This window comes from Arachis hypogaea, chromosome 15 (assembly GCF_003086295.3).
Source record: "Arachis hypogaea cultivar Tifrunner chromosome 15, arahy.Tifrunner.gnm2.J5K5, whole genome shotgun sequence".
NCBI classification, from domain to species: domain Eukaryota; kingdom Viridiplantae; phylum Streptophyta; class Magnoliopsida; order Fabales; family Fabaceae; genus Arachis; species Arachis hypogaea.
Window position 1 is genome coordinate 105566146 of NC_092050.1, and position 10513 is coordinate 105576658.

Sequence of the window (10513 nt, forward strand, 5' to 3'; positions counted from 1 at the left end):
TTATCTGGGAGGATCTTGGAACAAAGAAGAGAGTGTTCAGGAGCTAGGATGAACAAAGAAGGAAGACGTCAAGCTAATGACGATAAATAAGCACTTGTTGGGAGGCAACCCAACCAAAGGTAGTTTCTTTTCTTAACTATTTCAATAAAAGGGTTAAGTAGGTTTATCTATATTGCAAAGAGCTAAGTTTGGTCTTGCACACCAAAATAATTTAAGGGTGAACGAAGGATGTTAAGTTTGGTGTTCCACCAAAATTTTTCAATTAAAAACACATTTCAACCCTCTGCATAAATGGTTACTTGCTCCAAACAATCAGAAAAACTACTCAACCATTGTATGCTTTCTAGTTTTTAGTTTTGTTCCCTTTTTGCAAAAGCACAAGGTTTTATATATATATGGTTGATCTGTTGTATAAGAGGTAATGGCAATGGACTAAGTTTGGTGTTCACACACCAAAGTAAGTTCACAAGCCTATATTAACCATTTTTCAAGTGCTTGGGAGACAAGCAACTTTCACTACCAGTACAGAAAACCATTCAACTTTTTAGAAGGACTATACATCATTAGTAAGAAAAGAATAAAAGCTAAGAAGGAGGATGAAAGACAAAGCAGGAAGATACCAAAAGGTTGTATTGTTACTCAACGGTTTATATCTGCTATGCTGTAGTTGAAAGTTTAAGTGTTCTCCTTGCTAATAATTTTACCCTTAGCTACACTCTGCTAGTTCACTGTCTTGATTTTATTCAATTAAGTGATCTAGGTATAAGAGTCTGCATTACTCATCTTATTTGAATACATATCTTGTTCCTCATCTGCATAAATAAGAGAAGATGAGCAAAATAGAAAGTAAATGTCCAATGTGGTAGGAATGATAATAAAGTTCAATGGTGGTATGTATGTTTGATTGTTAAAGTAAGCTCATTAATAAAGGATAAAGGTTAGGATGATCTCTTGTAGTGTGAACTTAGTTGCTGTTGTAAGGCTTTCTATTAATAATTATCCTTGGAAAAAGAAAGAATAAGATAAGAAAAGGAAGAAAAGCCAAGAATTGGCAACAAAAATGAAAGAAACAAATAATAAGGCTAGACACCAATATCAAGAGTAACCTAATTACAAAGCATTTAGTGACCCAAAGAGGTGTTGGGCATCAATGTCTTAGGATGAATTATGAGCCAAGTGTTTGTGGTGGAGATGTGTTGATTGAAAAACAAAGCTAAAGAGCTGCTGCAACACATAACAGTCAGCTGTGAATCAAAATGTAAGCTTCCTGGCAAAAAAACAAAAGAAAATGAAAATACCAAGGATGGATGAATGACAAGATTCACAGCAGCAACTCTGGCAATCATTTAAAGGGACATTTCAATCCTGAAACCTAAATGAAAGAAGAGCTTCAATTGCATCTGCATAAAACCCAATGAACCAAATTCAATTACCTGCTAAATAAGGACATATATGCTTCTATGTTTTCTTTCATTTCTTCTCATGTTTTAGTGCTGCTTGAGGACAAGCAAGATTTAAGTTTAGTGTTGTGATGACAAGTCATCTTATGCTAGTTTCATAAGCATTTTTCATTTGTTTCATTAGGTTTTATACACTTTTTTGCACAATAAGTAAGTAGTTGGAGTGGAATTTCATGATTATTTTAATTCAAACAAACATCATTTATTTTATACAAAATCATGAGATTTATGCAAGAATTAAGTGATTATTATGAATGATGCAAATTCTAATGATTTTGGTGAGACTTTGATTGCTTGTTTGGTTGATTTTAGGTGAGAAAATGAAGAAAATGGGAAGCACTGCAGTATAATGTTGCGTTCAAATAAAGAACGCCACGCTCAGTAAGCGAAGTGCACGTGCATGGGACGCTTACGCGTTAGGGGCACTTTTTAAAAACCGACGCATACATGTGGAAGTGTTTGGCACTTGTTTCAAAAGAAAGCGCTACGTTCAGCAAGCCAGCATTTTCGGGCAAGATTTAAGTTTGGAGGCAAAATTTTGAAGTCGACGCGCACGCGTGCATGACGCGCACGCGTTGATTGTGGACTTGGAAGGAATCACACGAACGCGTGAGTGAAGTTGAAGCATGGAAGTGGTATTTTGCTACCCACGTGCACGCGTGGAAGATGTGCACGCATGGGCAGCACTCACTAAGCCAACGTAGCGCTCATTAAGAGAATGCTACCAACGACGCGTACGCGAGAAAGGGACGCACGGGCGTGTTTGGAGCGGAAGATTGATGGTGACGGTACACGTACATGACGCGTACGCGTCGATGAGGAAAAACCGTAAAAGGACGCGCACGCGTATGGGAGGTATACACGTGGAAAAGTGAACACTGCGCTCACTTTGAGAACACAACGTTCCCCTAGAAGCTGCAACAAATGGCGATTCTGATCCACTTCATACAAGGCTAAAAAGCCCACTTCAAGTACGGGAAGCCAGAATTGGAAAGTGTATAAATAGATAGGAATTTGATTTCATTGGGGCTCTTTTTGAATTTTCATTTTTAGAATTTTAGAATTGGAGATCAGATCTGAATTTTCTCCTTCTGTTTTGTTTTCTTTCTTTTGCAACCTCTACTTTTCTGTTCTTGGGTCTTGAACTTGGATTGAAAAATTCTGCTGAATTTCTTCATCTAAGAATCATCTTTTACTTTTCCTTTGATAGTTCTAAGAATTGGAGATCTGATCTTAGTTTTCTTTCTTCTGCAATTTCTTCTTTTTTGTTTTGTTAAGAGAGCAATTGAGATTTTAGTTTCCTTTTTGTTTTATCTTTCTTCTACAATTGTCAACTTCTCTTTTAGGATTTTAAAGTTGATCTAAGTTTTCATTCGAATTTGATTCTTCTGCAATTTCACACTTCTATTTTGGTACTGAAATCTTGGTGCACAAAATTGTGATCTCTGAAACGGCGCCAAGAACTTGGTACGCACGATCGTAATCTCAACTCTTTTTCACAACTCCACACAACTAACCAACAAGTGCACTGGGTCGTCCAAGTAATAAACCTTATGTGAGTAAAGGTCAATCCCACGGAGATTGTCGGCTTGAAGCAAGCTATGGTCATCTTGTAAATCTCTGTCAGGTAGATTTAAATGGTTATGAGGTTTTGGGAATCAAAATATAAATAAAATATAAAATAAGATAGAAATCCTTATGTAATTCATTGGTGGGATTTCAGATAAGCATATGAAGATGCTTTGTTCCTTCTAAACCTCTGCTTTCCTACTGTCTTCATTCAATCATTCGTACTCCTTTCCATGGCAAACTGTATGTTGGGGGACCACCGTTGTCAATGGCTACCGTCCGTCCTCTCAGTGAAAATGGTCCAAATGCGCTGTCACCGCACGACTAATCATCTATCGGTTCTCACTCATGGTGGAATAGGATCCATTGATCCTTTTGCGTCTGTCACTACGCCCAACACTTGCGAGTTTGAAGCTCATCACAGTCATCCCTTCCCAGATCCTACTCGGAATACCACAGACAAGGTTTAGACTTTTCGGATCTCAGGAATGGCCACCAATAATTCTAGTCTATACCACGAAGACACTGATCGTGAACCAGGACACTAAGAGATATGCATTCAAGCTTGTTTTCATGTAGAACGGAAGTGTTTGTCAGGCACACGTTCATAAGTGAGAATGGTGATGAGTGTCACTTGATCATCACATTCATCATGTTCTTGTGTGCGAATGAATATCTTAGAATAAGAATAAGCTTGAGTTGAATAGAAAAACAATAGTACTTTGCATTAATTCATGAGGAACAGCAAAGCTCCACACCTTAGTCTGTGGGGTGTAGAAACTCCACCGTTGAAAATACATAAGTGAAAGGTCTAGGCATGGCCGTGAAGCCAGCCTCCAAACGTGTACAATGATCTATGATAGCATAAAACTGATCAAAGATATAAAATAAATCACTAAAAGTAGTTTTTACACTAAACTAGTAGCTAGGGTTACAGAAAATAAGTAACTAAGTGCAGATAGTGCAGAAATCCACTTCCGGAGCCCACTTGGTGTGTGCTTGGGCTGAGCATTGAAGCTTTCATGTGTAGAGACTCTTCTTGGAGTTTAACGCCAGCTTTGGTGCCAGTTTGGGCATTTAACTCCAGCTTGTAACTCAGTTCTGGCGTTTAACGCCAGAATAAGGCAAAAAACTGGCGTTTAAATGCCCGTTTGCGTCGTTAAAACTCGGGCAAAGTGTGAACTATTATATATTGCTGGAAAGCCCAGGATGTTTAATTTCCAATGCAATTGAGAGTGTGCCAATTGAGTTTCTGTAGCTCCAGAAAATCTATTTCGAGTGTAGGGAGGTCATAATCCAACAGCATCTGCAGTCCTTTCAGCCTCTGAATTAGATTTTTGCTCAGGTCCCTCAGTTTCAGCCAAAAAATACCTGAAATCACAGAAAAACACATAAACTCATAGTAAAGTCCAGAAATGTGAATTTTTCTTGAAAACTAATAAAAATACACTAAAAAGTAGCTAGATCCTACTAAAAACTACCTAAAAACAATGCCAAAAAGCGTATAAATTATCTGCTCATCACAAAACCAAACTTAAATTGTTGCTTGTCCCCAAGCAACTAAAAATCAAATAGGATAAAAATAAGAGAATATACTATAAATTCCAAAATATCAATGAAACTTAGCTCCAATTAGATGAGTGGGACTAGTAGCTTTTTGCCTCTGAATAGTTTTCGCATCTCACTTTATCCTTTGAAGTTTAGAATGATTGGCATCTATAGGAACTTAGAATTTAGATAGTGTTATTGATTCTCCTAGTTCAGTATGTTGATTCTTGAACACAGCTACTTTATGAGTCTTGGCCGTGGCCCTAAGCACTTTGTTTTCCAGTATTACCACCGGATACATAAATGCCACAGACACATAACTGGGTGAACCTTTTCAAATTGTGACTAAGCTTTGCTAGAGTCCCCAACTAGAGGTGTCCAGGGTTCTTAAGCACACTCTTTTTGCTTTGGATCACGACTTTAACCGCTCAGTCTCAAGCTTTTCACTTGACACCTTCACGCCACAAGCACATGGTTAGGGACAGCTTGGTTTAGCCGCTTAGGCCAGGATTTTATTCCTTTGGGCCCTCCTATCATTAATGCTCAAAGCCTTGGATCCTTTTTATTTTACCCTTGCCTTTTGGTTTAAAGGGCTATTGGCTTTTTCTACTTGCTTTTTCTTTTTCTTTCTTTTTCTTTTATTATATTTTTTTTGCCATTTTTTTTCAGTTTTTCACAAGCTTTTCACTGCTTTTTCTTGCTTCAAGAATCAATTTTATGATTTTTTAGATTATCAATAACATTTCTCCTTTTCCATCATTCTTTCAAGAGCCAACAATTTTAACATTCATAAACAACAAATTCAAAAATATGCACTATTCAAACATTCATTCAGAAAACAAAAAGTATTGTCACCACATCAAAATAATTAAACTAATTTCAAGATAGAATTCGAAACCATGTACTTCTTGTTCTTTTGTAATTAAAATATTTTTCATTTAAGAAAGGTGATGGATTCATAGGACATTCATAGCTTTAAGGCATAGACACTAAGATACTAATGATCATGTAATAAAGACACAAACATAAATAAACATAAAGCATAGAGAACGAAAAAAAATAAGTCGACAAGGAGATTAAGGAACGAGTCCACCTTAGTGAGGGTGGCATCTTCTTCCTCTTGAAGAACCAATGGTTCTCTTGATCTCCTCTATGTCTGTTCCTTGCCTTTGTTGCTCCTCCCTCATAGCTCTTTGATCTTCTCTAATCTCATGGAGAATGATGGAGTGCTCTTGGTGCTCCACCCTTAGCTGTCCCATGTTGGAACTTAATTCTCCTAGGGAGGTGTTAATTTGCTCCCAATAGTTTTGTAGAGGAAAGTGCATCCCTTGAGGCATCTCAGGGATTTCATGATGAGGAATTTCCTCATGTTCTTGTTGAGGTCCATGAGTGGGCTCTCTTGTTTGCTCCATCCTTTTCTTAGTGATGGGCTTGTCCTCATCAATGAAGGTGTCTTCCTCTATGTCAATTTCTGCTGAATTGCAGAGGTGACAGATGAGATGAGGGAAGGCTAACCTTGCCAAAGTGAAGGACTTGTCAGCCACCTTGTAGAGTTCTTGAGGTATAATCTCATAAACTTCCATTTCCTCCCCAATCATGATACTATGGATCATGATAGCCCGATCCACAGTTACTTCGGATCGATTTCTAGTAGGAATGATGGAGCGTTGGATGAATTCCAACCATCCTCTAGCCATAGGTTTCAAGTCCGGTCTTCTCAATTGCACCGGTTTGCCTCTTGAGTCTCTTTTCCACTGAGCTCCTTCCTCACATATGTCGATGAGGACTTGGTCCAACCTTTGATCAAAGTTGACCCTTCTAGTGTAGGGGCGTGTGTTTTCTTGCATCATTGGCAAGTTGAACGCCAACCTTACATTTTCTGGACTGAAATCTAAGTATTTCCCCCGAACCATTGTAAGCCAATTCTTTGGATTCGGGTTCATACTTTGATCATGGTTCCTAATGATCCATGCATTTGCATAGAACTCTTGAACCATTAAGATCCCGACTTGTTGAATAGGATTGGAGAGAACTTCCCATCCTCTTTTTCTAATCTCATGTCGGATCTCCGGATACTCACTCCTTTTGAGCTTGAAAGGGACCTCAGATATCACCTTCTTCTTGGCCACAACTTCATAAAAGTGGTCTTGATGGACCTTTAAGATGAATCTCTCCATCTCCCATGACTCGGAGGTGGAAGCTTTTGCCTTCCCTTTCCTCTTTCTAGAGGTTTTTCTGGCCTTAGGTGCCATAAATGGTTATGGAAAAACAAAAAGAAATACTTTTACCACACCAAACTTAGAGTGTTTGCTCGTCCTCGAGCAAAGAAGAGAGAATGAAGGATAAGAAGAAGAAAATAGAGGAGGTGGAGGGAGAGGGTGAATTCGGCCAATGGTGTATAAGGTATGTGTGATGTGTGAAATTGAAGGAGTGATGAGGGATATATATAGGAGTGGGGTAGGGTTAGGTTCGTGTATATGGGGTTGGGTTTGGGAGGGAAAGAGTTTTGAATTTGAAGGTAGGTGGTGTTTTGGGGAAAAGTGAATGAGGTGATTGGTGAAGGGTATTTGGGGAAGAGGGTAAGATTTGATAGGTAAAGGGTATTTGGGGAAGAGTGTTGTGGAAAGGTATGAAGAGGAGAGAAGAAGAGGTGGGGATCTTGTGGGGTCCACAGATCCTGAGGGGTCAAGGACTTATCATCCTTGCTCCATTTAGGCGTGCAAAACGCCCTTAGAGTGCAATTCTAGCGTTAAACACCAGATTGTTGCTTGTTTCTGGCGTTTAACGCTAGCTTTTCTCCCTTTTTTGGCGTTGAACGCCAACTTGGTGCTCTATTCTGGCGTTAAAAGCCAGACTGGTGCCTGTTTCTGGCATTAAACGCCAGTCCGGTGCCCATTTCTGGCGTTAAACGCCAGTCTGGTGCCCATTTCGAGCGTTAAACGCCTAGAATGGTGCCAGACTGGGCGTTTAACGCCCATTCTGCTACTCTTACTGGCGTTTAAATGCCAGTAAGCTCTTCCTCCAGGGTGAGCTATTTTTAATGCTATTTTTCATTCTATTTTTTATTTTTCAGTTGTTTTTGTGACTTCACATGATCATCAACCTAAAGAAAACATAGAACAACAATGGAAAATAAATAGATATAATTAAATAACATTGGGTTGCCTCCCAATAAGTGCTTCTTTAATGTCAATAGCTTGACAGTGAGCTCTCATGGAGCCTCACAGATAATCAGAACATGGTTGGGGCCTCTCAACACCAAACTTAGAGTTTGAATGTGGGGTTTTTGTTTGACTCTGTATTGAGAGAAGCTCTTCATGCTTCCTCTCCATGGTTACAGAAGGAGAACCTTGAGTCTTGAATACAAGGTAGTCCTCATTCAACTTAAGGACCAACTCTCCTCTGTCAACATTAATCACAGCTTTTACTGTGACTAGGAAGGGTCTGCCAAGGATGATAGATTCATCCTCATCCTTTCCAGTGTCTAGGATTATGAAATCAGCAGGGATGTAAAGGCCTTCAACCTTTACTATCACATCCTCTACGTGTCCATAAGCTTGTTTCATTGATTTGTCTGCCATCTCTAGTGAGATTCTTGCAGCTTGTACCTCAAAGATTCCCAGTTTCTCCATTACAGAGAGTGGCATGAGGTTTATCCCTGACCCCAGGTCACATAGAGCCTTCTTAAAGGTCATGGTGCCTATGGTACAAGGTATGAAGAATTTTCTGGGATTCAGTTTCTTCTGAGGTAATGTCTGCCTCATTAATGCATTCAGTTCATTGGTGAACAAGAGGGGTTCAACCTCCCAAGTCTCAGTACCAAATAACTTGGCATTCAGCTTCATGATTGCTCCTAGATATTTAGCAACTTTCTCTTCAGTGATGTCTACATCCTCTTCAGAGGAAGAATATTCATCAGAGCTCATGAATGGCAGAAGGAAGTTCAATGGAATATCTATGGTCTCTGTATGAGCCTCAGATTCCTTTGGTTCCACAAAGGGAAACTCCTTTCTGTCCAGAGGAGTCCCATGAGGCTTTTCTCACTGAGACTCATGTCCTCCTCACTCTCTCTAGGTTCGGCCATGTTGGTCATGGTTATAGCCTTGCACTCTCTCTTGGGATTTTCTTCTGTATTGCTTGGGAGAGTACTGGAAGGAGTTTCAGTAATTTTCTTACTCAGTTGACCCACCTGTGCCTCCAAATTTCTAATGGAGGACCTTGTTTCATTCATAAAACTTAGTGTGGTCTTAGATAGATTAGAGACTATGGTTGCCAAGCCAGAATAGCTCTGTTCAAAATTCTCTGTCTGTTGCTGAGAAGATGATAGAAAAGGCTTGCTATTGCTAAACCAATTTCTTCCACCATTATTGTTGAAGCCTTTTTGAGGCTTCTGTTGGTCCTTCCATGAGAAATTTGGATAATTTCTCCATGAAGGATTATAAGTGTTCCCATAGGATTCTCCCATGTAATTTACCTCTGCCATTGCAGGGTTCTCAGGATCATAAGCTTCTTCTTCAGAAGATGCTTCTTTAGTACTGTTGGATGCAGCTTGGAATCCATTCAGACTCTGAGAAATCATATTGACTTGCTGAGTCAATATTTTATTCTGAGCCAATATGGCATTCAGAGTATCAATCTCAATAACTCCTTTCTTCTGAGTTGTCCCATTATTCACAGGATTTCTTTCAGAAGTGTACATGAATTGGTTATTTGCAACCATTTTAATGAGTTCCTGAGCTTCTTCAGGCGTCTTCTTCAGATGAAGAGATCCAGCTGCAGAGTTGTCCAATGATAGCTTGGACAATTCAGACAGACCATCATAGAATATGCATATGATGCTCCATTCTGAAAGCATACCAAAAGGACACCTTCTGATCAATTGCTTGTATCTTTCCCAAGCTTCATAGAGGGATTCGCCTTCCTTCTGTCTGAAGGTTTGAACTTTCACTCTAAGCTTACTCAATTTTTGAGGTGGAAAGAACTTTGCCAAGAAGGCATTGATCAGCTTTTCCCAAGAGTTCAGGCTGTCCTTAGGTTGTGAGTCCAACCATGTCCTAGCTCTGTCTCTTACAGCAAAAGGGAAAAGCATAAGTTTGTAGATCTCAGGGTCAACCCCATGAGTCTTAACAGTGTCACAGATTTGCAAGAACTCAGCTAAAAACTGATGAGGATCTTCCAATGGAAGTCCATGATACTTGCAATTCTGCTGCATTAGAAAAACTAATTGAGGCTTATGCTCAAAGTTGTTTGCTTCAATTGCAGGCATTGAGATGCTCCTTCCACAGAAGTCAGAAGAGGGTGCAATAAAGTCACCAAGCATCTTCTTTACATCTCCACCATTGTTGTTGGGTTCGGCCATGTCTCTTTCTTTTTCGAAAATTTCTGTCAGGTCCTCTCCATAGGGTTGTGCTTTAGCTTCTCTTAGTTTCCTCTTAAGAGACCTTTCAGGTTCCAAATTAGCTTCAATAAGAATGTCTTTATCCTTGTTCCTGCTCATATGAAAAAGAAGAGAACAGAAAAGAAGAGGAATCCTCTATGTCACAGTATAGAGATTCCTTCATGTGAGTAGAAGAAGAGAAGAATAGAAGAAGGAGAAGAGAAAAATTCGAACTCAGAGAAAAAGAGGGGGTTCGAATTATGAGTAGCAGAGGAGTGTTAGTGGATAAATAAATAAATAGAGAGATATGAGAGGGAGAGTTTTTGAAAATAATTAAAAAGAAAAGGAAAATATTTTTGTTTTTATTCAAAAAAAATTCAGTTATAATTCGAAAATTAAAAAGAGAAACAAAATAAAATTTGAAAAAGATAAGAAATAGTAACTAATTTATTTAGTTTTTAAATTTTAAAGAAAATATATTATTGAAATGAAAAACTTTTAAAATCAAACAAAAAGTCAAGTAGTTAATTGAAAAAGATTTGAAAGTCAATTTTGAAAA

The 10513-nt window shown here is 38.8% G+C and overlaps 1 non-coding gene across 1 annotated transcript; it reads left to right on the forward strand.

Moving 5' to 3' along the window:
- Positions 1 to 9426: 9426 nt before the first annotated feature.
- Positions 9427 to 9534, forward strand: LOC112753548 (small nucleolar RNA R71). The gene has a single exon (XR_003177932.1). It is a non-coding gene; the product is annotated as a small nucleolar RNA R71 (small nucleolar RNA).
- Positions 9535 to 10513: the final 979 nt, after the last annotated feature.